Genomic DNA, 25,113 nt, shown 5'->3' on the forward strand with positions numbered 1-25,113 from the left:
CTAGATATCTCTCTGTGATGCTCTCGCACGCTAACAAATCACATACACGACTGTGCCGGCATTATAGCGGCAGCAACAACGACAGCGGCGAAAGCCGAATGCCAAACGACGAGTGTTTACAGGTGTTTATCGTGTGCTTCGTTTATAGCTGCGTTCGGACTGTACGCTCGCTAGCGTCGTTCGCCTCGTTCGCCTCGTTCGCCTTGCTCGCCTTGCTCGCCTTCTTCGCTTTGTTCGCCTCGTTCGCTCCGTTCGTGCTCGCTCTTTGGCTGTGTGCGTTCGTTTTATGGCGCTCTTGTCGTATGTGTGTTTTGCGTGTGCTTTATATTCCTGCGACTGTTGCGCTATCGCATCAGTTTCATTTGAACGCTCGTCAGGGCGAGTTGTGCAGCAGCTGAGCAGAACCCCTAGATAGAGCCTGGCAAAGCGCTCAACATTCAAAAACTCATTCAACTCTTCAAACTTCAACCGAAATTCTCAAACGCTCACGTTGCTTGCCAATCATCATCACAATATAAGCAACAGCAAAACTCGAATTCGCAGTCCATACATTTTTTTATTGTTTTTTTGTGGCAAGTGCAGTGCTAAAAATCATTAATAAACAAAACAAAATAAAACAAATTTGAAAAAAAAATAAATAAAAATAATAATAAAAAACAAAAAACAATTATTACTCGCCAAAGTGAAAAAGAAGAAATTTTGAAAATCAGCTCCAAGCTAAACTATTTATATTATTTTTGGTTTTACCACTTCTTTGGCGCGAAAATTCCAAGTTTCTGGCGTCGCTTTTAGTTTGCACAACATTTTGTGTTTTCTTTTTGTGTTTGGTTTTTATAATTTTTTTTTTTTTATTTCTCTACTACTATTACTATTATTTTGCCGGTGTGAGAATTTGTTGATTGTTTACGCACAAAATGTGCACAAAATTTTCATTGGACTCGAACGACTGAAAAGTGCGTCGTTCTCAGGACCTTTCCACAACAGTGAGTACGATATCATAAATATATCCCAATTTATATTCGCTTGTCGAAACCAAACAAAACTTTCCAAATATTTATTTGATAAATGGGGTTTTCTAAAAAAAAAGAAAGTAAAACAGTATTACAAAAACAAAGTTTCTGCAATTCATTGTAGATGAGAATGTGAGTGTTGTGTGCATGTTTTGAGGCCACAAAAAAATGAAATTAGTGAAAAGGTTTTTCGGTTTTTATTATTATTTCATTTGTTGTGGGCCCCCAGTGCTACCCCAGGGCTAGCAACATCTCTGCGTTATAGCTAAAAACATATTTGTGGTCAGTTTTTGTTGAAGGATTTTGTTGTCTGTTGTCGGTTTCAAATAAAAGCGTGGAAAGTATTCGAAAAACATATTTAAGCAGAAATTTTTATCGTGATAGAAGTTACTTTGTTTTCATTAACTTTTTAAAATATTATATGCTCTATTTCTTTTTCCATTTCATTCCAAATAACTTTTGGCATCTGTAATTTGTGTAAAATGGGAAATGCTCTACTGTTCTCTCTGCTTGAATATTTAGCTAGAAGATGCCAATTGCAATTACTAAACGCAATCATGATAGCGTAGCAAAGTCAATGAAAATTGCTAGAAAATCTCTGTAACTACAACAACAACAACTGAAGAACCAACAACTACTTTGACAACATGAAATCATATTGCTTGGCACACGAGATTTAAAAGGGTTGATTCATAACGTTTGTAACAAAAAGTTTCGAAATATTAAAGTTAGTGAAAATAATAAAATATTTTTTAAATTTATTCATCTTCTGACAATGACTAGTTAGAGATGATATATATGAATTTATCTATATACTATATACTATATATATATATAATATGTCTTTGTTGAAACAAACCACAAATACTCTTGTTTGAATTGAATATATTCTTTATATCATGAATTTTTTGTAAATCTAAAAGAAGAGCTTAACCTAAAAACTAAGGCATATCATTAATGCCTTTTGCTACGTTCCAAACTGATCTTAAGGTTTGTTAATCTTTCACAGATTTGTCAGTCCTTATAGCGAAAGGATGCCTAGTTTATAAGTACTAGCTTAGCCAAGCTCTAGGTTGAGCGAGAGCAGGAGCAGGAGCTATATATAAAATTATTTCAGAAAGTAATTTCAAATAATTCTATAGGTGACTCGTTTCATTCTTTATTTCTGGCTTTGAATTTGAGTTTAAGCATTGCTCCTCCAGGCTGGCAGCGTGGAGTAGAGCTAAGTAAGTGCTTGCTTTGCAAGTTCTAGAGCAGCCCTCGTAGCCACACAATTGGCATTTGGCAGCTTCTCAGGTTTGCCGGTGGTTTGGCTCGTTAACCGTTAAGTTCGCGTGTGTGTGTGGGTGCGTGCCTAGGCATGGTGTGCATGTGTATTGTTATAGGTGAGCGTGTCTCTGTGCGTGCATCCTGTACGTGTCCTTTTGCTAATCGCTGCGTTCAAAGTGTTGCGCGGAATATAAGTGCAGCACAACGCTTTCTGACCCCCAAAAACACGCGACCGCAAGCGCCAGCATTGCATGTGCTGGAGCAGGAGGAGGCGGAGGAGGAGGAGGAGTGCATGTGAATGTGATCTTTGATTTGGCATCAGGCAGCGGCGGCGGCAGCGGCGGCAGTGGCGGAAATATGGCAATGGCAAGCATATGTACGTGCAATGGGTATTCATTGCGTGTCGCCACCTTTTGACGCCAAACTTTTCAAGTTAGTTCAACTACAGCCACAATTTGTGCACCGTTTCGCTGCAGCTGCAGAGCTTGTTGCACGCCGTCGCCTGTCTGCGGTTGCCACTTTTAAGTTCTACCCATACATGCACTCAGATGTTGAGCTCTTTTCGTTTCGTTATTTGTTTTTTTTTATGCTCATTTTTTGTTTCCATTTGTTTTCCTTTTCGTGTTTCTCCTTTTTGGCATTCAACATTTGTTTGGCTGTCGTGAAAAGTTGCCAAGCGCCATAACTCATCGGGGTGTATTTGCTCGTTAAACTCTTGCAAAGAAAATATCAACTACACTAATTAATTACAGAGTTTAATAAAAAAAAAAAAATTATAATAAAAATAAACAAGAACAAAAAACAAACAAAAAATATGACCCTAAGCAAAATTTCAAGACGCATTAAGATGATATTAATTATGTAGAAAGACTCGGCTTGACATGTGACAGAGGAAGTTCTCAGAGGTTCTCTAGTTGAAGGTAGAAAAAATAAAAAATTAAAGAAAATTTTACAAAAATTGTAAAGGGAGATAAATACTTGCAGATCTTGAATAAAAATTAAAATAAATTAATAAAAATACATAAGAAGTATACAGAAGACAGGACGAGCAGGGACAAATCGTCTCAGCTCGTTCAGGGTAGCAGGAAAAACGAAAATGTTCGAATATTTGAGAAATGAGGAAATGAAATTTATTTTTGAACACCTCATAAATTCAAATTATTTTTATCACAAAAAAATGTTGAAAACTTTTGTTTAAAGTACTGGAAATTGACAACAAGCTGATTAAAGCCAGCAACACAAAAATTAATTTATTTTTGGTTTTGTTTTGTTTTGTTTTGTTTTGTTTTGCCAACATATTTGCTTATGTTTTTTAATTGAAATTCTTGAGCTTATCTCTAGGTGGGTGTGTGCTCGTGGCAGCTGTCAAGAGCTGCGCAGTGACACTGAGTTGGGCAACTGTCTGGAAAATTATCAATATGATGAGTACACGTGTGATAAATGGCTAAAACGTTTTCCTGTAAATGCCAACAACCAGAAGCTGATATGATTCCTACACCAACCAAGGCGGCATTCCTAACGACCAACTGGTTCACACAGAGCCCCGCTGAGAGTCATCCAATCCAGCCGTACATACATAGATATATTATATTGACTCGTTGACTCGCATATTTGATAACTAACATATGTACAGGGTCGTTCTTTTATCGAACTGGCCAGTCAATCAAAGTCAATAAATTGCCTTACTCTTTAAGCCACTTTTTGACCTATAATTGAAGGTTGAACTTCAGACTGTGAACTTTCACTAGACAGCCAAGCTGACAAGTGGGTGGCCTGAGGTCATTTATGAATGAGTTTTATAATTCGCTGTCCAATGTACTCAAAAATGCCTTTAAATATTTGAGAATTTCCATTAAATATTGATTGGCTTAAATGCACAAAGGTTTGATCGGGTCGTAGCATATCGTCAGGATCTATTGCCAAAAGTCTTTGATGTCTTTCAGAACAGCTCGCAATGTCTTGGCTTGGCATATAGATTAACATTATCATTATATACATATATTCATATTTTCATGAATAGATTTTTGGCACTGTGTTACAAAGCAGATGGATGTCTCATCAATATTTGCTTACTAAATTGTTTTATATTTTAAATATAGTCTATTATTTATATATATTTTTTTTTAAATTTTAACTATAATTTATTATTTATGTAAAATTTGTTGATTTTATTCATAAATGGTTTGTTTTTATATCAATAAATTTTAATTTTTAGTTTAATTATTATTATATATATATTTTTAATTTTATTATTATTATTATTATTATTATTATTATTATTTATTAATATTTTTTGTTTGCTATTATAATATAATTATATAATATTATTTAAATTAACAAAAAAATTGTTTAGTTTTGTACATAATTAAATTTTAATTTTGAGTTTTATAATTGTTATATATTTTTGAAATTTCATTTTTATTATTTATTTATTTTTTGATACTTTTTTTCTATTATTAATTTGTATCTTTCAAAGCTTAGGCATGAACGTTAATATATATTATTATTGTTTGTTGCATTCTTAGATGAGCCGCTGTCAATTGACAACTTCTACAGGGTATCTATTAGTCGTGCCGGCTGCAGTCTTGCACTTTTACTTGTTTTGAAGTTCAGCTTTTTGCAAAAAATTCGCATAAAATATTCAATTTCCATTTTTTTACGTTCGCTCTAAAAAACAAAACAGAGAAAAAACCAATGAAAATACTCAAGCATACGCACACATACATATATAATTTCACACATATATATATATATATATAAAGATGTATAAAGAGAATATGAAAAAAGAAAGTAAAATAAAAGAATATTCAAAACAAAACACAAAAATTTTCGCTTGTTGCGTCCTGTGGGCGATTGCCCCGGGTCGCGCTGGTGCTGGGAGCTGCGACTGGGGCTGGGAGTGGAACTGAGACGTGGAGTGGGAGTGGGGCGAGTCTGAGATGTAGACGCGGCCAGCAGTGGTGGGGCGTTGGCGTTAAGGTGCGTGGCGATGCGTAAAAGCACATGCAGGCATTTGATTGCAGATTGTGTTTTGTACAATATGTGAAAAAATATATATAGATGCCATATGCATATATATATGCATATGTAATAATATATATAATTTTTATAATAATATATAAATGTGTATTTCGTATTTTTATATATTATATTTTGTTTTAAGCAAAGTCAGCAAAGTATATAGAGTAGATTTTCTAGAGCTTTTTAAGTATTACATCTTGTACAGTAGGAACTTCTCTTAACTATTGACTGCCGATGCAGCCAAAAAACTTTGCCATATTATAGCGTAATAGAACTATAGATTTCATAGAACAGGCGAGTCTCGATAATTAAAAAAAGCAAGGGGATCCGACTTTTTTTTTTTTTTTGTTGATTACACAGAATTTCAAGGGGATTGAATTTTATTGCGATTTATCGCGATTTTTGATATAGTGGGGTACAAATTACCGAGACTCGACTGTATTAAATCTGAAGTCCACAGGGAATGCAAACATTAATCTCTTTAGAGAGACTCATACAACTCTATCGGAAAATGTGAGCGAGCATTTTGCAGTGGTTGCTGCCCCAATGCAATATTCTTGCTTGTGCAGTTTGTTGTGTCCATGTGTGTGTGTACTAGGCTGGCACATGCATCGTTGCCAAAAGTTTACGTTGCAGAACATCTCGAAAACAACAAAAATGTTCTTTTAGTGCACACAAAACAAAACCAATTAATAGAAATGGAAAAAGAAACTGAAATTGAAAATGAAATGAAAATGAAAATGAAATGCAGCACGCAATTTCTATAGATAATACCTATGGCTATAATATGCTTCCGAGTCTTATTGTTGTTGTAGTTGTTGTTGTTTTGTTGTGGCTATTGTTATGATTGTTATTATTGTTTCTGTTGTTTATTTGTATTGCCTGACTGCATCAATCACAATGTGAAATAACGATAAATGATTCGGGGTCTCCACAACTAGATAAATATTATATACCATTTTTATCGAAGTATACATCTATATATTTCATTGTGTGTATATATATATTTATATCTACACACATCGGTCAAACCTTTGGCAGTTTAAGTGGAAAACAATGTTTTTTTGTTATTTTTCTGTATGATATCAATTAACTGTTTCATCAGATTAATAATATCTATATAAGATTAACAATTCGACCATAATGTACTCTCGTGATTGCAAGACGCCCGATACTTAACCAATTCATAGCAGCAATCAATATGAATATTAATATGAGTTTGAAATTATTTTCGTGTCAATTGAGTTTAATTGTATAAGTTTGCAAAAACTATTCACACAAGAAGAACTTTCTGAAACTTTTGATAAATGTAAGTTGAATATAACTTTATCTATCTCTGTGTAATTTACATAAGTCAAATTTTGGTATGAGTGATACACTATCCATAGCATAGTCGAAAGAGCTTAAGCAATAAGCTATAACTTAGTTTAATGTGAATGCACTGGTCGGTATTGCTCGACTTGGAAATACCCTGGGACACATTTTGGCAGCTATATAAATATGCATGGATTAAAGTTCATTTTTAGTATAATTAAAGTGCCAAACTAAAAGAAACTTAAGATAAGCAATTGTAATAAAATTTCAAATTAGCTCTCTACTCGGGAATGCTTGACTAGGAGATACTCCGTGGTTCACTTTGCGAGAACTGAAATGACTCCTTGACATGTCGATCGAAATAAATCTTTATGGTGATTGACTGACTTGGAAGAAGTTTGCTTCATTTCATGTTCACTCGTAATATTTTTAGACTTTTTATCCAATTTTTACTTATTTATTTGCTTAGCATTGGAGCTAATATAAAATTAAAAGTAACTTTTAAATTTAACACTGGGTACTGGAGCCTTTGGTTTTATTTCTGTTCGATTTTACGGCATTTCTTTGTAATCTAAGGCCAATACAAAAAGTTCTTAAACAACTTTTAATTTGTTTCTAATTAAACTACATTCTATAATAATTACCAATTGCTTTATCATGCCCCACCTTTGCTTTAATCCAATTTGATTTGTCTAAAGTTAACCAACTCCGTTATATTATTATTTGCCTATATCAGCTAGTTCAGGTCACTCGGCTCTGAGTAGTTTCGCTTTGCCCAGTAGAGGCAATCAAGTTTTCTGCTAGCTGAACAAAAAACATTTAAGCGAACTTTGATGCCAAACTAAAATCTATCTGATCCGAGAGTTTGGTAGCAAAAGTAAAGAACAGAACTTGCTAAGTAAACATTCCCGGCATCGGCATATAGTATAACAGCCTTCTGCTCCTTCGTCTTGGCTAGCTGAAAGTTGCCGGCGCAAGTTTTGTGCTCACAAATTGAATTTGTATCAGAGACGCGGCAAATACTATTAACCTTATCTATACAAATATAACTCCATTTTTCATTCATTTCAATCAGTTAAGCTTCCCGGGTGGAGTGCTCTTACCAGCTTGTTTGTTTTCTTGACTCCAGCGCTTGAAGTGTTGGCTAGCGTACGAAACTTGGACTCGAATTGTCGAGTTGCTGTTTTTATTATTTACTTTATTTGTATTTTCATTTTCTGTTTATTTTTATTTTGCCCGCTGTTGTTGTTGTTGTTGTTGATGTTTTTGTTGATATTGTTATTGTGGTTGTTGTTTGATTTTCGTGTTGAACGCTGTCTGAGGGCAAAGTTAAGTGATTGCTGTTTTGGGGGTTTGTTGTTAGTTATTTGGCGTTGTTTTGCTTACGGTATTGGCACACATTGAGCCATATTTGGTATTGGCTTTTACTTACTGGCTCGCTGTCAGGACCCTTCAGATGTGTATGTATGTGTGTGTGTGCGTGTGTTTATGTTTATGTATTGTTACGCTCTGGCTAAATATTGTAACTGTTGTTGCCGGTGCTCACTGAAAAGGTTAAATATCTTGGCCCAAGTTGCAAACTAAAGAACCCATTCGCTAGGCTATTTATTTATGCTCAAGACGGTGCACACATGGCGTATGCTTTATGTGCGCAACATTAAAGCCACGCCAGCTAGAACAAAGCAGTTATGAGCCTTTAACAGGCCATAGCAACGGCAACGGCAACGGCAATGGCAACGGCAACAGTAAACAAGTATGTTGCCCCTGACTTAGCAACCGCTATGCCCGTAATAACTAACGTAGTTTGCCCAAGCAATTTGGCACTTGTGTGTGTGTGTGTGTGTGCGCTCTATGCTATGGGCTAACTCGTTCACAACTCGACGCTCCTTAGCCCAGACACACACTTTGTACTTTGTCGTTGCCACCAGCCATCCAGGCAATCCGACAGCCAGACAGCGAGACAACCAGACAGCCAGCCAGACAACGAGCCTGTATAATAGCCAATATACGGCTGCAGGAGACAGTGGGCCAGTCCTTTGATATGCATCGATGAAATTTTGGAAATCAGAGTTAAGCCAATTACGCAAAGGCCTTAGGCATTTCAGCTGGCAGTGGGCAGAAACTGAATAAAAAATATGTTTGAAATTCGAGTTGCATGCATAGTTCACAATTAATTGAATGGCAGCGTTTGGCCACATTGATTGACACGGCATTTGTCGTTTTCATTATGTCGACCAATTATCATAATTGAAGCTAACTGATTTATTTAATCTGACCCAACAAAATCAATAAAACAATTGAAACTTATCAGCGTTTGGCGGGCGCTAGCTGAATGAAAAAAATATATATAAAATAATAATAATAATAATATATAAAATATATATGTACATATGCATACTGTTTCGATTTCATTGGAATTTTTTTTTTTTTTTTTTTTGCAAAGAATGTGTAAAATGCGCCCAACTGTAGCTGTTGAGAGGGCGATTAGGGAGGGGAAGGTGACGACGCCCTGTGGGCAGTAAATGATTGACGTACTGATCCATTTTGCATGTGAAAGTCTTATAACAGCTGCTGCTGCTGCTGCTGCTGTTGCTGTTGGCCAATGATAGATGCAAATGGTCAGGCAGCATAGCTCTAAAATTACGTATACGCCACACAGCACTAAAACTGAGAGAGTGGCAATTGATTGAATCACTGAGTGAGTTGATCGGATACGCTATTTAAGCGGTAAATGGCCATCGTAAAGTGTTAATCGCTAATCGCTAATCGTTAATCGTTAATCGTTAATCGCTAATCGTTAATCGTTAATCGTTAATCGCTAATCGTTAATCGTTAATCGAATTTGCCTTTGTCAAGTAGACAAAGCGCATTTATTTAATAAACATAAACCAGAATACGATGACTAATAGTAAAATAAAATAAAGGGAAAAAAAGAAAAGCCGAGCAAACGATAACAAAAGCGCAGACAAATGTTGTCCCAGTTTTCTGCGTATGTGTGTGTGTCTGTGTCTGTGAGTGTATTTGATAACAACAACAGCTACAACAAAGCAGAAAATAAGTCTATGGGGAATTCCGTCGCGTGGCCTGCTCATTGTTGTAGCTGTGATCTGAATGCGAGCGCATACCAAAAAAAAAAAAACCCAAAAAATAAATAAATAAATAAAAATGCTTTATCATACTCTGGCCGAGGGGTGTAATTACTTTGCTACAACAAAATTGGAGCTATTTAAGGCAATATGTAATTGAACTCTGTTTAGTATAATTTGTGTGTATCTAGCCTATAGATTATTGATTATATAGTACCTTTTTTTTAGCATAGATTATGTTTGCAGTTTTGTATGCATACCTAAAGCTAACATGCTTGTACTTGCTTGTTTCAATTAGAGTAGGAATGGGTTGAAGCGTATTATCATATATATGAGTACATTTGTATATAAAAAAGTTTACTTGTTTTTAGGACACAACAAGCCTTACTTTGCCATATGCTATACTATCTTTAGAAATACAGAAATAGAATGCGGTTATTGCATCCGTCGCACTTGGAGGACGCTTTAACCATATAAGTTTACTCGTATACATGTAAGTTTGTCTAGAGACCAGAATTTTTAACTCAATAACCATACGAACGTTATAAGCGGAGTCGTTATAACCAGATCCTACTGTATATCTTAAAATTTCAGTACTTAGTTCTGTGTTCTATGCAGCTCACAGCAGAGTATACAGTCTTCGTTGTATTATTTCTTTTGCGCTTGTTTGGTTGACATATTGCAGCTGTTTCTGTCTTCCCCCCTGCTCCAACGTTGTTCTTTCTATAAATGTTTGCTGCTAATAATAATGCTAGTTTTTTTTTATGTATTGTGCTCATTAGCTGCAGACAAAGAGTCCAGTTCGAATAGGCAAATCTAATATATAACTGTATACGTATACAACTCTACTACAATATATGTAGAACTGTAGTAGAGTGAACTTGTCTACGACAAATTGGATAGATTTTTTAACAATGCTGTTGCAGTTTGTATAGCATTAATTGTATCAAAGTTCTCTGCACTCATTAGCCAAAGCAGAGCGAGGCACTTCAAAATCAGTCCTGGCTTCGTTTGAATTAGACGACTTTTGTTATTTCAGTGGACGTCGCCTTCAATTCCACTCGAACTTGTTTAGCACAAGCAAACAATAAGTACTTAAAGCTAACTCTTGTCCAAATTGTCTCGAAATAGAAGAGTAAAAGTTTTGCAGCATAGGAAACTCAAACAAGCGACGGCTGCTAGCCAATTGTAATGAACTTTCAAATACTAAGTGAGCTCGGGTATGAATTACTTGAATATGAAGAGCATGCGAGAGTTAAACTAAAAGCAATCGATGATTATATCGGAGCTTGTTCTTTGGCGCATTGTAGTTAAGCAATAAAAAGTTAAGTGTCACCAAATGATTATTTACAATAATTTTTCAGATATATCTAGTTCTTTTTAAATCCTCTAATGATTCACACTGCACAGATTTGCATGTCAGAGCGCAGAGGTATGTAACTAGTTCTTCTGAACAACACTGAGGCTAAGCGATACAAGCTATAAATAGTTAAGCATTGAGATGCCATCAAGTGATTATTTGCATTGAGCTATTAAGAGATGAGTTTGCCTTCAACTAGTTCTTTTGAACAAGTTCTTGCCTCTCCTGTTCTGGCGCAGCTTCGGCCAATTAAGAAACTGAATGGACTTTAGGTCAGGATATTGCACTGCACGCTGTTGGCCAGCCAAGGCCATTTCCAACTGAATGTCAATTGTCTTGTACAACAACACACATATAAATAAATGTATGTATGTGTGTGTAAGTTGTTGTGCCTGCTCCTTACATATATAATTGTGTGTGTGTGTGTGTGTGTGTGTGCTTTTTCTTGTTGTTTTTAAGCAGTCTATATGCAAATTTGATGAGCTGCCAACATTGCAATGACTTGTCTCATATTTAAGCCAAGTTTTTACGAGTATGACAGCCACACATACACTGATAGACCCCAGCCAGAGCATAGACTCTGATAGCCAGTTGCTGGCCTCGGACCTTCTGTAGGCATTACGTGCTCAACACTTTTACTTCAATTATTCATGCGACAAAGGGGCACAGCGGGACGATTCAGTCGATGGCGGAGGTGAAAGGTCAAGTGTGTGCGCATACATGCATGTATGTGTGCATGTATGTACGAGTGTGTATGTGTGTTTGCTTGTACGCGTGTTGTCTGAAACTATGCAATTAAGTCACATTGCAAGACATGAGAGGCACAAAGCAACAGACTAAGACAGAGACGCAGACAGAGCAGAGAGAGAGAGAGAGAGAGAGAAAGAGCAGATTGTGAAGTAGATAGAGACAGAGCTATGCGCATATAAATTGCTTTGATGAAGATATGCAAAAATTGACATGGACATCGTAAGCTGCTAACTAGCTGTCAGTGAATGCTAGCCAAAATTTAGATGGGAAGCTCTACAAACACACACACACAGGCACTGAGAGACACAGACACAACCACTTGCAAACATACAATTATACACACACACACACACACAGCAGCTGCATCAAGCACGAGAAAAATGCCGTTTCATTGGCATAGAATTTGATTATTTTGCACACATACCCAAGGCACACACTCATAAATATTGTTTTGTATGTATACTATGTAGGTATATCTAAATACGTCTGGAGTAATAGGCTTAAAATGGAATTTTTATGTTCATCCATTCGTTTATTGATAACTTCAAAATGGGGGCAAAGGGCAACTTCAACGGCAATTGGAGCTTGTGGGTGTTTTGGACCCAGCTGAATGCAAATTAAATAATTCCTTGCCGAAAAATTTAAGCTATTTATTTTTTTATTTTTTGCTCAGAGTACAAACACTTTTCTATTTTATGTAAAAATAATTCATACTTCGAAATTGACAAGCGCCTAAAAAGGACATAAACGAAAATCTAACCATAATGGAAAGTAAATTTGTTTTCAAGTTTATTCTTATAAATAGTATAGCCGTTGCTCTTACAGGTAATCTTTCAGATGTTGGCATAAGATTTACATAAGCATTTCTTTTTTTTTTTTTTTTTCTTTTTAACTATATATAGATTTATCGATTTTGGCACTGAGTAAAGTATTTTCAAGTATTTTCATTGCAGTCGTTTCAATTTAGCTGCTGAAAATTTGGGGCTCTTTAAGAAAACTGAAAGTTGCATTTGGTTAAAATTAAAAAAAAAAAGAAATGATATAAAATATACTATTTATTTAATGGATTAAATAGACAAAAATATTCAAATACAAAAATAATTTAAGCTTTTCTTTATTCACGCTCACTCGTTAAGCATTATTAAAAGTATGTAAATATGTATATATAACAAAAATACATTTTCCAAAATTGCAGAATCTCAAGCAGAAAATAATAAACAATTTAAAGCTGCTTAAGCATAAAATCTGATTTCATTGTCTGAATTTTGCAAATTTAAAATAAGCCAAAATACAATTGAAATTTCTCGCAACTAAATTGGTCAACTGTTTTAGCCATATATCTTGTTTGCGAACTTGAATGGCAATAGATGTGTCTTACAATATTTAGTGGTTGGGTCAAACGGGATTAGACCCACATACATATCTCTAAAGGTATGTAATACATACTTTGTATGTATGTATGTATATAAAAATGATTTCCTTGGCTCTTCGCTTTCCTACCAGTTTATTTTCGTTGAATATTTGGCCAATTGATGTTTGCAGCAGGCTACTTAAGTGGCCAATATAAGCTGCATAAATGCAATTTTGTCATCGTCTCTGTTGTTATCGTATTTGCTGCTGCTTCGGCTGCTGCTGTTATGGCCAAATTGAATAGATTGCTGCAGGCATTGGCCAAAAATCTGTGTTTGGCCATGCGGTGCAAAGCTTAAGTGGTTGCCAGCAAAATGGCTTAGTCAAGCGCAACGTGCAAAACGCTCGAACCGAAATTAAAGTCGTTCGTTTTTTTTTTTTTTTTTATCGAGCTGGTGCTGTTGGAAATCCAAGCAATAGAGGAGCTCACTGCATAGATTAAGGATATGCGAGTAGAGTGCTTAGTCAAAGCAAGACAATAATCAAGTGAGAGCTCTCACTCACTCTCTCACTCTCTCACTCTCTCTCACTCTCGCTGTCTGCATCATGCATATCTAGTTCAACCTTTTAGATGTTTTAGTCTGAGCTCTGACAAGCAATATGCGTGCCAGATAAAGAAGCTGCGGGGGGAGTGCTCAAACGTGAACAAGTTTCGAGTCGGAACAGGACAATAATCAAGGATATAATAATAAATTGAAACGCTTGAATAAATATTTTCTGTCTGCACATTCAGATCTGTCTCACTCAGTCTCGCCCTGTCTCACTCTCTCCATCATGCCTAGCTTAGCTGTGCCAAGGCATTTGCATTTCGGCAAGCTATTCACGCTCACTCCTTAAGCTTTTTTAGTTGCCTTATTCATATGCGCCGTGGCACACATCTGTTTCATAGCCGTGCATTGGCTCCTGCCTCGTGTGTGGCCGTTGATGTATTTGTTTTATCTGACACTATTTGATGGCAATGCTGGCAGCGTATACAATCGTGAACTTGACTAGATTTACGAGGCGTTGAACTGTGCGAGCGTGATAGCCGTGCGACCTAAGGATTTTGTTTTCCCTTTTCTTTTCTTATGTCTTACTTGTTGGGTTTTTCTTTTCCATTTCTGTTCTTTTTGCTGCATGACTAAAAAATGAACTCAAATGCAATTTATCAAAGTTATACAAGATGAATAAACTGAAAGCAGCTAACAGGAGGTAAAAGACATGGACATAGGACAGTGCCTGCTAGACTTTTAGATATCACGCATTCTAGACGATTTCATATATAATTATATTGAATTTTTTATTATTAATATATATGTATTATATTTTGTATTATTTGTTATTACATTTCTTTTATCATAGTTTTTTTTTATTTATTTATTTATTTATTTTTTTAAAGTTATAATAATATATATTTTTGTTGCTGTTGAATCCTTTAGACAATTTTTCTTAATTTTGGTTATCTTTAATAATATTAACAACTTTTTTATGTCCTCTATGCTTAGTTCTGTCCATAGACTTTCTCCAGTTAAGGGTTTAAGCCAAGAATGCATAGACTAGATCCAAGGTCAGCAGCCCTAGCGCTTACAAGCAATTTCGTAGAGTCTCAGGAGTCGGTTATACCCGTTGAATCTAATAAAGTAAGCAGACAATGCCTGTTGGGAGTCTTTGCGCCGTCTACCAAAACGGATTCAAGAAGAAAAGAATATGGAATAGAAGAAAAAAGAACGAAAAAAAGAAAAAAGAAAGAAAAATGAAAAAGTAAAGAAAATAGAAAATGGTGCCAACTTTGGCGTTGCTTTTCTTAATGTTGTTGTTGTTTTTGTTGCTGTTGTTCCTGATGTTGATGTTATGTTTATAGTTGGGAGCAGCGGGTGGGCAGCTTTTAGCTGGCGTCTCAAATATGTCCACGCCATTGATTGTCAGCGTTAACAGAAGCAGCAACAACAACCAAGCGATGTTGCCTGATGACAAACGCCTTTTTTATTTAAATGCGTGTAGCATTTGGCGGCGCCATTAGCTCAATGGTCTTCATTATCATTATCATTATCGTTATCATTATTAGCATTATCATAATCAGCTGCGTGCGTTGACCGCAGCCAAAGGTATTGCGAAAATATTACTTATACGTTAAGTATACGACCCGCTGGACAGCCAAAAAATAAAAAGCCAAGCAAAAAAATTTATAAAAATTTAATAATTCAAATAGATTTCTAGCAGTTAAAGTCGCTATATTTCGTGCTAACTGTTAACTTAATGAAATATACAAACTCTCAGTTAAAGCCGTTCTGGAATCGAACGCAATCAAATCTATTGCCAAGCTGAATGCTTGACCATTTCCATATATTCAATTTGGATTTGTGCACACACACACACACACACACACACACACACACACACACACACACACACACACACACACACACACACACACACACACACACACACACACACACACACACACACACACACACACACACACACACATACACACTCAGACACATATGCATATATTTGATTGTTTGGATATTTTTGGCCGTGTATTTGCAACGCTCTTGTTCAAAACGAAAATAAAAACATATATTTTCAATTTCATTTCGCAGCACCAAAAATAAAACACAAACATTTTTGCTGACGACAAAATGCCAATAAAAGGCAAAAATAAAATTTCAGCTCAGATAGACAGACAAACAGACAGTGCAAAATATGTTCAGTTACATATGAATCCACTTTCTTTTATTAATTTATTAATATACATTTATACATTCTTAAATGCGATCAACGGTCACAAAAAAAAAAAAAAATGCCGCCAGGTGTTTAAGTCGTGACGTGTTTGGTTGAAGGTTGAGCACATGACGCAGCAGCCGACGGCCAATTCGCTAAATGGCAGCTAGATAAACACACACACATACCCAGGTGCACACTTAATCACACACACATGCACACGAATAGAGATTTACTGTGCGAGGCGAAATGCGAAACATGCCTTCGTCTGGGTCGGTTGCGCTTCGATTGTTGCCACAGCTCTCTCTCTCTCTTTCTCTCTCTCTCTCTCTCTCTCTCTCTCTGTACAGATCACACGGAGCGCTTTATTTATAGTCAAAACAATGCAGACAGATCGCTTCAATTGCGGCTAGGATGATGGATGATGAATTGTATTAAATGCCAATGTGGACCATACAGTCGACAGCAGGCGGTGTCGGCTGCGTATAGACTGTCAATGCAGCAAATACGATGGGCTCTGTTCACCACTGGCCTGGCGTGTGTGTGTGTGTCTAGTCCCTACAATAATTGAAGGCATTTCAATATGCGATACACACACGTGACGTCTTATGAGGCGGCATTAATTGCCCATTCGTGCTATAATTAAACAGCAAATTCTTATTTCTCGGCATGGGCCACAAAAACAGAAGACGAAAAAGAAGAAGAGAAAAACAAAGGCGAATGAAAAAATGTATTCATCCGATTTGATGTGCCCCACGTCGTGTAATGTGATTAAATTAGCATTACATTCTAAATCCTATCACATAGTGCACATTGGGTTTCACTAGGATATATATTGTATTTATTTTTCTTTCTAATTTGTAGTATGTCATTTTGTTGTAATTTATTACTAGTTAGTGATAAAAATAATAATAATACAATTGATAATGACAATGATAATAACAAAAACAATGACAATGCCAATGAAAATGACAATGACAATGACAATGACAATGACAATGACAATGACAATGACAATGACAATGACAATGACAATGACAATGACAATGACAATGACAATGACAATGACAATGACAATGACAATGACAATGACAATGACAATGACAATGACAATGACAATGACAATGACAATGACAATGACAATGACAATGACAATGACAATGACAATGACAATGACAATGACAATGACAATGACAATACAATGACAACGACAATGACAATGACAATGACAATGACAATGACAATGACAATGACAAATAAATTCATAAATAAATAAATCTAGTAACAAGGATAATAATGATAATCATGATATGACAATAATTTCTCTAATATGAAGGTTATCAGAAAGTGATTTATAATGTGTCATTCCCTAATCTAATATAATAGATAAGTGGACCGTCACTTATACGTCTAATTCGAATATTTAATTGTGATAATACAATAAGTGAATTATCGCAATTGCAATTCATAATTGCAGCTCTAAATTAATCATTTGCTTCTATCTGTCTGGCTGCACTTCCGTGGTTTGTGATGGCTTAATTGAGTCGCTTATTTGCATTAATTGAATGTAAAATGTAAACAAATGTAGATTAAGTCGTTGGTTGTTAAGCTTAAGGATTTTGCGTTGGAATCTCATGGCTTTTGTGGATGGCTCGATTAGTGACGGTTGCTTGTCTTTGGTTGAATGTTGGTAAATAGCAGAGCATGGGCAAGCTGGCTTTCTGAAATGCGCAGCAGTCGTTTAGAGGCAAAACAACACTGGGCAACAAAATTGCTATTGTCTGGGCTGCCAGACGACGGCATCAACGTCTTAAGCTTGCTATTAATCGGCAACACCAGAACATAAACAGATCAGAATGCAATAACTAAAATGCTTGGCCACAAATGAGGCGGAGCGACGACTGCCGGGCCAAATTGCATTTTGATGTGGGCTTTGCTCAACTGTCTTGGCAAATGGCCATAATCTGTGTGTGTTTGTGCGTGTGTGTGTGTGTGCCAGAGAGAGTGTGGAGTTCCACGCTTGTTACACTTATTTGCATCATCAGTTTTAGCCAACGCAAGAATGCGGGCAGCAATAACAAGGACAATGCTAAAAATAACTAAGTGCTGCACTTGAGCCGCAAATATGATGGGCCAGCAACAAGATGAGCGACGGCCAACAACGCGTTGGCCATAAACGTCAACGACGAAGACAGGGACGACGGCAACGACGGCGACGACCGATGGCCGACACTTTGCCACAGCTCAGCTCAGCCGTCTAAAGACAACGGACGCTGAACGGCTAAGGACGACAAATGTCGTCGCCGTTAAGTCGACGACGCTGACGAATGTTGAGCAACAGCCAACCAGCGACGCGTCGGTCGCAATTCGCCTTTGTGGCAGCCACTCCGGTTGCCACTCACGACTGCTGTTGCAATTTAAGCGAAGCATGCGGCCGGGCTTACTTATTTATGATTTTCATAAATACCCTAGCATTGGATATCATTGAGTCGACTGAACTCTCTGCCTGGGGCAGTCAAATTCTCTAGAATATCAAGTTCTGTCTGAAAGGTTTTAAGTATTAATATTTCGAATTGATGATATTTTCTTTTTTTACCTTTCGAAATATAGCAATTTTTCTCAATTGTAAACTCAATTCAAATTTGGGATTTTATATTTTGTGTATACTTTTTCTTTAATATATTTGCTGCTAGGGTATTTCATCTTCTTGAAGCTTCTTGAAACTGTTTCAACTTTTGTCGCCTTAGCGCTGAAAAATCAATAATCTAATTAAATATTTATGACGTTTAAATGTGAGAGAGATATGAAAGGAAGAAAATGCTGTTCAGTTAGATACGTTTGGGTCTTTAAAAGCTTTTAAAATGAAATGAGGCCAACTTCTTGCAGAGCGTATGTTATCCGAATATAGGCTATAAAATATGAAATATCATATTTACCAAATGGCTTGCATATAGTATTAAGCTACTACAAAATCAATATATTTGAGAGCTTGCAAGAGTTTAAAGAGGAGATTGGTGTAAATATAGATAATGAATACTGCAATTGACATCTCAATATCAAAGTGTTAAATTTAGTATATACAGCTGAGACTTATCTTATGAACTATCTGTCAATCTTCTTTCCATATGACGATACGATTGAGCTGAGTTTCTCTTTTCTTGACTGCAAGACTTTTGATAACTGATAAAATAATTAAGATATGTGAGTCAATCATGGCAGAATAAAATACTTTTAAATAGAGTGCATCTTCTAGAATTTCATATAGAGTATCTCTTGGTCTTCTACATATTACATACCGAGGCTAAGTTTTCTTTTCATGTGAATCAATAATGGGAATCAATATTAGCTATGCTTCGGCTGAGTCAATCAGATGTAAGTAGGTCACTCCCCCAGCAAGTATTCAAATGTAAATAATAAGACTTATAAATTATGTGCAACAAAAGGAAGAAAAAAAATAAAATAAAATAAAATCAAAATAAAATAAATATGTAAATTACAAATGCGTCGCAAATCTGTTAAAAGTTAATTAAAGCACCGCCGAGAGCATTATGAGTGCTTAGCTGATTCTAAGAAATATTCCAAGTTTGCTATCTATGGCTCAGCTCAGAGCCAGCCCCAGCAATGGTCCGACTGACTGACTGAATGACTGACTGACTGAATGAGTGACTGACTGTTTGTTTGCCTGGCTGTCGGTCTGCTTGTCGGCTGTCAGTTGCCATATAGCCCTGGCATGGCTGCTGTCGTCATTCGCTGCACGTCCCTTGCCCTCTTCCTGTCAGCTTGCGCGACTTATTTGCTTAAGGATGCAATTGCAGCTGCAGCGCGTTTTACTCTCTGCTCTTGGTCAGCGTTTAGTTAGGGTTGTGTGCAGTGGATGCGCGGCGTGGCTGTGGGTCGATGGGGCGGTGGGCGTGGCTGTGATGACTGCTTAGTTGACAATGTTGCACATCATTAAAAGTTGCAACGTGCCAACTAATTAAGAGACCTGCGAGTGCTTAACATAATTTTCTCTCTTTTTCTCTATTTTTTTTATAATTTTAAACGGTTTTCATATTTGTTTTTGTTGTTTGTTATTGTTGCGCTTAGCTTGCAGTACTTTGAACGAACAGTTGCCCTTTAATTATAATTATTTGCTTTATTTTTATTTTATTTTGTATAATTTTTATATATGTGAGTTAATTATCTTAAATATAATATATAATTTGTAAATATATATATTTATGTATATATTTGTATGTGTAAGGGACACTGGGGCTGGCAGCCCGCGGCGTTGAATATCAAATTAAATGCACATTAAAAGAGCGCACAATTCGAGCGTTAATTAATTTTTAATGAATATATATCGAAAATGCATTAAAAAATCTGCTGCTGGGCCAGCTTGATGACGGGGCATCGCCGCGGGCGTCAGCGAAAAAACACCATTGTAATGGGAGATATTATGCCAACGTTTCGCCTTTGTTTGCCTTTTACAAAAGTGAAATAATACAATTAAATTTCAACTTAAAGCCCTCTGCGCAGAGTAGTTGCTAGTCCATAAAGCCTACTTTAAGATATATGTACATATGTATATATAAATATATGTGTATGTGTATAATAAGTGACACAGCTCAAGCGGAGCATAATACAATGAAATCGCGCTCTGAGCGTGTTGCACTTAAGCATCGGGTGAGGACGCTTAGAATAAGCGAAGGTAGACTCTAAGTTGAAGGTGATAGAAATACTTAAGTAAGAGTGTTATTTTTATTGCTTTAGTTGAGCGAACTCAACGAACGTGGAGTTACCCTAGACAAGTGTCTTTAATAGCTGGCGTACGAATTTACGAACTCTATGGAGACGGGAGAGATATGAACTTTGCCATCGATGCTGTTCTTAAATATGTTATACAAAATTATTTTGATTTCCTTACTTTATAACATATATAGCCCCATTCCGAATTGCTACAGGGTATTAAAAGCCACAAGCCATGTGATAAGCAGCTGAATGCCAACTTTGCGCATAGAGCCAACTTGAATCTCTAGACACACTATACACTACATTTTGATAAACAATGATTATAAATATAATACAACATTTTAGTTTTAAAATTAATAAAATACGTGTCTTGATTAACTACGCCTTGTTCATAATTTATCGTGGAGTGTGCATGCATTATTCAAATGCAAATTTTTAAATTATTTCACAAAATTTTAGCTACTGCTTCGTTTGTTATGTACATAAATATTTATTTAGATATCGTAAAATACGTAATAAATATTTATTATTTTTATGATGTTGTACAATACTTAATAAATATTTATTGAATATTTGTTGAGGTTTTTAAGAAGTCGTAAAAACATAAAGAAATCAAAAGAGAAACTGAGAGGAAGCCATAAAGATAGAGGAAAGGGAGTGAGAAAGTGAGCGAGTGCGAAATATGTATAGGGAGTGAGAGAGAGACAGAGACAGAGACAGAGAAAAGGATAGATAGCAAGAGAGACAGAGAGAGAGAGAGCGAGCGATAGAGAGAGAGAGAGAGCGATAGAGAGAGAGAGAGAGAGAGAGAAACTATAAGAAATAAATCAAAGTGAGACGCTGAAGACATAGAAAGCAAAAAGGGAAAGGCACATGTACTTAGAGATTGTTGTTGTCATTGCTATTTAACATTTGATTATTTACAAAAAAAAAAAATTTAAATTACATTAAAATACAAAAAAAATTTTTAAATTACATTGAAATAAAAAAAATAAAAAAATTGTAAATTAGATTAAAATAAAAAAGTTTTTAATTTTCATATATATTATTAATTTTTTCATAATATAAATTTTTCTATTATGGCAACTTATTTGCAGAATTCCTTATTATAGGGTATTGCATATGCGTTCATATTTCGTCATTCAACTTTTGCAGTTTGTTGTTCGTTGTGCTTTTGCACTCAATTGTTGCTGTCAGTGTCGCGTTGTCTTTGCCAATTTGTTTGCCTTTCTTAATGCTGTTATTGTTATTGTTGTTGTCGTTGGCTTTGTTGTTGTCGCTGTTGGCACTTGTCTACTGTTGGCTGCTGTTAGTTGTTGGCAATGGCTGCTGTGGTTGCCTCAGATGCGCGCATCTTAGACTTGGCTTTAGCTCAGCTGAGCTGAGTTCAACTGCCGTCATACTCTTGTCCACATTTGCAAGTCAAATGAAATTATTTTGTATGTGTGTGTGTGTGTGTGTGTGTGTGTGTGTGTGTGTGTGTGTGTAAGTGTGTTTGTGTGCGTTTGTGTCTGACTTGTGGAAAATATGACAAAATATGTTCAGGGCATATTATAAATAAGCAATATTCTGGCATGTACTTAGATATGCGTAGAAACGCAAGTCACTCACTCAGGCCATCAGGGCCGCAGAGCGCAGAGCGCAGAGCGCAGGGCAAATGCAAATTCCAAGCGCTCGGCTAATTAGAGTGGGTGGCTGAGTGGTTGGATGGTCTGTGTTGGGTGCGGCCACAAAGCTGATGCCAGTCCAAATGCATTACGCAGCAGATGTCGGAGAAGAACTAGCTCCTTTCGCGTTTGATCATAAGTGCTTATGGCACTTACAGGCAACACCAAGAGCAACAGCAACAACAGTGAAATAATCCCAAGGAAAGTGTTGGAAAAGACGAATCAGAAGCAACGCAAACATAGTTGCGGGATGATGGTCGATGTCGATGAAGATGAAGAGGACTTGCAGTAGGGCAGAAATACGAATGGGAGTAGGAGTAGGAGTAGCTCTGCTTGGTCGTGAACTTACCCCTGGGTATTCTTAATGTACATTTGCTGCATTACATTTTATGATGGCTGTTTCGCATTTCCGTTTTAAGTTTTCCATTTCCGCTGCACAGCTGCAACTGCTATGCACAGATTTTTGCATTTAATTATTGCACAGTCACACAAACCCCGGCACCGTGGAAGCCAGAGAGCTTACCGTTGTGCCAGTGTGTGTTCGGTCACAAAGCCCTTAATCTGTCGTTTCGCTTCAGCTTTTGCATATGCAACAGAAATAACCAAAATGCATTAACAATTAGTGGAAAAAAAGGAAAGCAAAAGAAAATTGAAAATATCAATTTGCATGCGATTACAAACGGACGATTACACGGCGATCTTTACACATAGCATAATAAAATGCATATGCAACCACGAAAAGAAATGAAAATATTAATAATAAATTTTAGCGAGAGAGAGCGAGCAAAGGCACGTCAAGAGATTTGTATATGTATTTAGATATTCAATCTCTAAAATTACATGTGAATTTACAGTTTACAGCAGTTTCTTTTTTTTTTATCAACTCGGAAAGCTGTTCTGACAACTAATTAGCTAGCTGTCAAAAAGGCAAACACTTTTTGATATTAAAACACAGCAAATCTCTTGCTCACTCACACATACACACACATATATATATTAATGGCAGTCAAAGTGTCAGCTGGCGAAAAGCTACCTTCACACCAGTTGCCATTGGCGGCACAAAATCTTTTGCTTGACATGTTGCGCATTAAATAATTCACATGCAGCTGCCGGGCTGTTGCCTATTGCCAGTTTTATGCTCTTTTTAATATACTCTGCACATAAAACAGTGGCTGAAGGAAAATAGGGTAGCGCTGGCTGCTGCTGGAGCTTAAATGAGAATGACAATGCCTAAGTTCTTAACCCAACTTTACTGTTGACATATGCACATATATTTATATATATTATATATATTTTCAAATACTTCGCTAGTTGAGGGAATAGATGAGAATATCTGTAAGCTTGTAAGAGCAAGATTAGGGCACTCTTCAGCCAAGTTTTACTAATCTTTGAGCTTTTTAAGCAGTTGTAAGTAAAATAATGGCTCGATCAGTCTATCCATTCAGCTACAAAAATCTTTTCTAAGCGATAAGACCACGCAAAGCTCTTTTAACTGCCCGATTAGGCCATCCAGATCTCTGCAATGGAAATGACTGCGCACTCGACGCTCATTGGTATAAGGAATTTCCTAAGCTTACTCTTGGGAAAATCTACCAGTTCATGATATATTATGTTTTATATTTATTCAAATTTTTTTATGCATATCTATATATGTATACCCCATGTTACAATACTCGTATAATAATAGACCTCCTCAATTTATACCCCAAATACACTTAAAATATTATTTATAGATTATTTATATTGACTTTCGAAAACTTAGGGTATCTTATAGTTGAGCTCATGCCTGACTTCTACCATTTGTTTTCATATATATTGTATATATTTTTTTCGTCTTGGTTGGCTTTTGTTTTATGGCAATATTGCCAGCTTGATTATAATGTTTATGTGAATTACGCATACGCCGCGTGTTACAAAGCTGGGATTGGTAGCATTATGTTGACAATGATGAGCGGCACTCAAGTCAAAATTTTGCTAATTAAGTGTTAAATCATGCCGAAAATCTGCCCATTCAGCGTTGGGCGCTCACACACACACACACACACACACATAGACCTGTGTTGGTTGGGGGCGAGGGCGAGGGCATACGCAAAGTGGGAACGGGCACTCATTCATATGAAAACGAGTACTCATATAACAACTGCCTGATTGCCTGACAGGCTGACTCAGAGGCAGCCTTTAAGCCACGCCCAAGTAGCACGCACTTTATGCGCAAATGAACACGCATTCACACTCTTTCGCACACAGACACACACACACACACATCAACCCACAGCAGCAGCAGCAGAAACTCATTTATGAATATGCTACCTCATGTCATGTGTGCACAGTAATGTTTTTTTTTTTTTTTTACTTTTTATTTCTTTTTTCTTTTTTTTGCTTTTGGGTTTTTATAGTGCACTGACAGAAAACAAATTTTGAGGTATCAGGTGTTGACAATGTAGCTTGTAAATATTTGCAACGCTCTTTTATAATTTATAGTGCAAACTTTGCAATGAAAAGTGAAAATTAAAAAAATAATTCAATGAATATTGTGAACATTTTTAGAGATAAGATAACTTGACTGTGTGGCATTTAAAGATTGAAAGCATGTCAACTAGAAGATAAGTTAAAAAAAAAAACAAAATAAAATAAAATAATAATAATAATAACTTTTCTGCTCGTTTGCTTCGCGAAAAGTTTTTCGATTAGCTGCGCCTGCTTCACAATAAGATTCAACAGCGAGCAGCATAAAAGTTCTGCCTGTTTATGGGCAGCTTAAGTGTCTATAATATATGCGTGTAATATAGATA

The 25,113-nt window shown here is 36.2% G+C and overlaps 1 protein-coding gene across 5 annotated transcripts in view; it reads left to right on the forward strand.

The window, feature by feature from the left end:
- Positions 1-34: 34 nt before the first annotated feature.
- The window catches only part of LOC108619057 (uncharacterized), a 97,650-nt gene continuing 72,571 nt past the window's right edge, over positions 35-25,113 (forward strand). For 4 of the 5 annotated variants that reach the window (XM_089473069.1, XM_089473071.1, XM_089473072.1 and 1 more), the window contains exon 1: positions 35-983. The gene's annotated coding sequence lies outside the window, so the exon portion shown is untranslated. Of the gene's footprint in view, positions 988-25,113 lie in introns of all 5 variants that reach the window. The other variant, XM_089473070.1, reaches the window with a different exon arrangement.

This window comes from Drosophila arizonae, chromosome X (assembly GCF_054131065.1).
Source record: "Drosophila arizonae isolate 15081-1271.41 chromosome X, UAZ_ARI_1.0, whole genome shotgun sequence".
NCBI lineage: Eukaryota > Metazoa > Arthropoda > Insecta > Diptera > Drosophilidae > Drosophila > Drosophila arizonae.